This window comes from Macrobrachium rosenbergii, chromosome 1 (assembly GCF_040412425.1).
Source record: "Macrobrachium rosenbergii isolate ZJJX-2024 chromosome 1, ASM4041242v1, whole genome shotgun sequence".
NCBI lineage: Eukaryota > Metazoa > Arthropoda > Malacostraca > Decapoda > Palaemonidae > Macrobrachium > Macrobrachium rosenbergii.
The window spans coordinates 40,713,263-40,718,537 of record NC_089741.1 but is presented as its reverse complement, the minus strand read 5'-3'; positions in this window follow the sequence as shown (position 1 = coordinate 40,718,537).

Genomic DNA, 5,275 nt, shown 5'->3' with positions numbered 1-5,275 from the left:
AGGTTACTGCTTCAATATGTATGATAACTGTTGATTTTTTGTTCTGTTTTCTGGTTAATCTAAGTGATAGAGAATGTACTGGTTACTGGGTAAATGTTTGTTTTAAGAGCATGGGCGATTTCCCGTTATTAGTCCAAATTTATTGGTACACTTCCTAGTGTGTTTTTTTTTTTGCCTCCAGGTAAACAGTCTCTTATATTTACAACATAAAAATAATATACAAATCTGAACCAAGTTTTTCTTCCGGTTCTCTTCATATTTTCAAAGTGAAATTTATGTTTGTGACAATAAATAAAAATTGACCCATTTTTTTTTTTGATAAAAAAAATTATTTCATTTCTTTCAGGAATTTTGAAATACCTGGTCGTGGAATTTCATGGTAAATGTTTTAGGATCCTATTTTTAGAATTCGGGTGAATTGCTCAAATTGCATCTGCTTTTCAACGCTAATGCTTTTTTTTTTTTTTTTAAACTGGAGTGCCGGTTATTAAATAGTGGTATGAATTTAGTCTCTCTCTCTCTCTCTCTCTCTCTCTCTCTCTCTCTCTCTCTGTGGGGTATTAACTGCTGGTCCAAAATGAGTCTCTCTCTCTCTCTCTCTCTCTCTCTCTCTCTCTCTCTCTCTCTCTCTCTCTCGACTGTGTGAGGTATTAACTACTGGTCCAAATTGAGTCTCTCTCTCTCTCTCTCTCTCTCTCTCTCTCTCTCTTGTGCCGGGTATTAAACATGGTCCGAATTGAGTCTCTCTCTCTCTCTCTCTCTCTCTCTAAACTGTAAACTGCGTTAGGTATTAAACTACTGGTCCAAATTGAGTCTCTCTCTCTCTCTCTCTCTCTCTCTCTCTCTCTCTCTCTCTCTCTCTCTCTCTCTCTTGTGCCGGGTATTAAACATGGTCCAAATTAAGACTCTCTCTCTCTCTCTCTCTCTCTCTCTCTCTCTCTCTCTCTCTCTCTCGACTTTTGCTAATGGATGCTCATTTCCAGTTTTCTGTTTCTCCCGCGGTGGTGAATAGGGCGTGTTCAGTAGCGGACGGATTCGTTCAGCTGGGTGTGGTATTGCTGGCACGTTTCCATCTTCGACCAACTCCCACTAATAATATGTTTCTCTGTCTCGTATTCATAGGTTGAAGTTTGTTGTATGAGAGAAATTATTGCTATTTATGGTTATTTTCTCCATCTTTCAGTTGAGAAAAAGGTTTTTTAGAATGGCCTATTTCAGTGGAATTGTCGAAGTAAGAGCTCACGGCTTCGAGGACCACTGTTTTTGTGACGTCAGTTTGTAATCTTGAATCAGTCAGATCAGTCGAGTAAGAATTAGCGTCGGTTGGCCTGTGTCAGTTTATATTCTATGGAGAAATAGTTCAGTGAAAATGAATACCGTATTTGACGATCAAAAAAGACATTTTATTATAGAAACGAACACCTTAAAACATTTTTAGTGCACTCTCTCTCTCTCTCTCTCTCTCTCTCTCTCTCTCTCTCTCTCTCTCTCTCTCTCTCTCTCGCCAGTTCAGGCTCCATTGCTCTTCTCATTTAAAGGTCAGATTTAATTTTATAATAATTCTCAGTTGCATATTTTCAACCCGTGTACCTAATTTCTCTGGTTTAATGATTATGATCATTAAAAAAAAAAAGAACAAGTAAAAAATGCGCCGAAGATTCTTCGGCTCAATCGAGTTTTCTGTACATCGTATAATCAAGACCCCGAAAATAGATCTATCTTTCGGTGATCTCGGTATAATGCTGTATGAGCCGCGGCCCACGAAACTTTAACCACTGGCCGGTGGTGGCCTATTCTATATAGGTGCCAGAAGCATGACTATGGCTAACTTAAACCTTAAATAAAATAAAAACTACTGAGTCTAGAGGGCTGCAATTTGGTATGTTTGATGATTGGAGGGTGAATGACCAAAATGCCAATTTGTAGCCCTCTAGCCTCAGTAGTTTTCAAGATCTGATGGCGGGTGGAAAAATTGCGGACAGGAAAAAATGCGGACAGAAAAAAGTGCGGACGGACAGACAAAGCCGGCGCAATCGTTTTCGTTTCAGAAAACTAAAAAACAGGCCTTTGAAGAAAGTTATGTTCTAGAGCTAACTACTGTTTTTGTGACGTTAACACGCAAAAGATTAAAAGCCCCTTTTAGTAAAATACATTCCAAACTCATGTATACCCTCTTTTACCATTGCCTTTAGACCCCTTTATAAAAGAAAGAAAGAAAATAAAATCTTTTGTCTTCGAACTCTGGTGGTTACGGCTCTGACTGCCCTTAATTTTTTTTTATTGCCACTTTCAGTAAAAGACATTTCCAAAGCGTGCAGCTTCTGCCTTCGGCTTTTGTCTTGTCTTAGAAAAAAAGCGAGAGAGAGAGAGAGAGAGAGAGAGAGAGAGAGAGAGAGAGAGAGAGAGAGAGAGAGAGAGAGAGATGCAACTTCTTCCTTTGATTTTGCCTTGTCTTTAAAAAGAAAGGGAGAGAGATATGCGACTTCTGTCTTTGACATTGGCTTGTCTTTAAACGAGAGAGAGAGAGAGAGAGAGAGAGAGAGAGAGAGAGAGAGAGAGAGAGAGATGCAACTTCTTTCTTTGACATTGCCTTGTCTTTAAGAGAGAGAGAGAGAGAGAGATGGCGTCTTTTAACGTTGAACCCAGGCTGTGGCGCTAAAAGTCGCTCTATCCTGTGAGAACCAGGCCTTTTCATTCGCCCAGTTTCCAATTTGGGGGGAAATTTAAGAAATCGCCCTGTAGCGCTAAGACGGGACCGTGTTTAATTTCCTCCAAATTGGAAACATTTCTCTCCGGCCGATAATGGCGTTTGACATTTTTGGTGGCTCGCTGGGTTTTGGCCCCTGACTGCGCTGGGTCCTCTGCAAAGTCTGTAATGTGGGGAACTTTTTTAAGTAATATATATATATATATATATATATATATATATATATATATATATACAGACATATATATATATATATTATACATTATATATATATATATATATATATATATATATATATATATATATATTGAGTTGTACTGTTGTATGAAATGTTACTGAACTGGATTAATGGAAGTATTTCCGGCTCCTTATTCTTGAATAATATACATCTATTTGTATACATATACATTTATTTGTATATATTTATATATTGCAACTTGGCGTTAAGTAATTATATTACAGTATAAATGCTAAAGATATACTCCTATTTCCGGTGAGTGGCACAGCAAGGTTATGCCCAAAAGTCTTAGGAATGCCCGGAGGGTGTTTTGGGGGACGGGGTTAACTATGGGCATGCTGGGAAACCGAGCAAAACAAGTTGAAGGAAGGTCATTTCAAAACGACTGGAGGAAGGTCACGCATAAGAGGATGTAGGGAGGACATGAGAAAAAGGTCCTAGCAAGGTCATGCTGTAAAGAGTGAAGAAGGGTCATATTGCAAAGGGAGGGAGAAGAGGATCTAGGAGAAAGGAGTAGAGAAAGGTCACGGAGAAGAAGGTAGAGAAAGGCCAGGCAGAATATTTGACTGGAAGATCATGCAAAACAAGGTAGAGAGAGGTCATGCACAAAAAAGACAGAGAAAGGTCATGCAAAATAAAGTAGAGAAAGGTTACGCAGAATAGTGAAAGGAAGATCATGCAAAATATGGTAGAGAAAGGTCATGCAGACATGCAGAAAAGGTAGAGAAAGGTCATGCAAAATAAGGTAGAGAAACGTCATGCAGACATGCAGAAAAGGTAGAGAAAGGTCGTGCAAAATAAGGTAGAGAAAGGTCATGCAAAATAAGGTAGAGAAAGGTCATGCAGAAAAGGTAGAGAAAGGTCATGCACAATAAGGTAGAGAAAGGTCATGCAAACATTCAGAAAAGGTAGAGAAAGGTCATGCAGACATGCAGAAAAAGGTAGAGAAAGGTCACGCAGGATATTGAAGGAAGAGCATGCATAAAAAGGCGTAGAGAAAGGTCATGCAGAATAGTGAAAGGAAGAACATGCAAAATAAGGTAGAGAAAGGTCACGCAGATTAGATGGAAAAGGTCAGTTAAAAAAATGTACAACGAAGGTCGTGTGACAAAGGAGAAAATAAACTCAGGTGAATGAGCAAATCAGTATGAGTAAAAATACAATGTTCCCTCTTTTAGAATATATGTTGACGCATAGTTATATGTAGGTGTGTGTGTGTGTGTGTGTGTGTGTGTGTGTGTGTGTGTGTGTGAGAGAGAGAGAGAGAGAGAGAGAGAGAGAGAGAGAGTTTATATGCGACCGTGCTTTCGGAGAACTCCAGTGTTCTATTCTTAGCAAGGAAGACTTCTAACTTCTCCGTTTGTCTTGTCTAAGCATATGAAGGGAGAATTTCTAACATTCTTCCGCTTGTAAGGGCTGGAAGGACCAGCCGTAAGATGATGATGATGATGACTATTATTATTATTATTATTATTATTATTATTATTATTATTATTATTATTATTATTATTATTATTATCATTATTAATGTAGATTGGTAATAATTTTGATTCAGTAGAAAGTAGAAAAATTTTATACTTTATAAAATTCCTCTCTCTCTCTCTCTCTCTCTCTCTCTCTCTCTCTGTGTGTGTGTGTGTGTGTGTGTGTGTATGTATGTCGAAGCAGTCCTTATCCACTTTTTCATTGAACTGTCATGAAAAAATCGACGCACATAATTCTTGCTTAAATAAAAGTTTTAAGACGTTCGACGCCTACCCTAGTGGCGTGAATACGTGAATAACAAAAAATAAGTAAATAATTAAAAAGCAATAATAATGCACGCGAGAAATTAAAAAAAAAAAAAAAAAAGGCATAGGGACACGGTGAGCCATAAACCAAACGAAACAGCTTTACAGGTTAATTAATTACCTGGGGCGAACATCGACAGGTAACACACAATCACCGCATTTCCGATTGCTCTCTCTCTCTCTCTCTCTCTCTCTCTCTCTCTCTCTCTCTTCTCTCTCTCAGCAGTCCCCCGTAATATGATGGGGTCCCATTGTTTATTTATTTTTGTTTGTTAGGGGTCCGCACGTGATTTATATATTTATATACCACGGAGGGTCGTCTTGTTTATTTGTTTGTTGACGGAGCCTCTCGTCAAATGATCGAGGTTCGAATTGTGCATCTGATTTTATTAGTATTTCAGGGGAGCAGCGTGAGTTACGGTTTGTCAATCTAACTTTGTTAAAACGCCGAGTAATTACTGATCAAGATTGAGTTTGTGTTAACTTTATGATGTTAATTAGGGCAGCGTATTTATTGCGATGTATGTAGTTGGTCAGAAG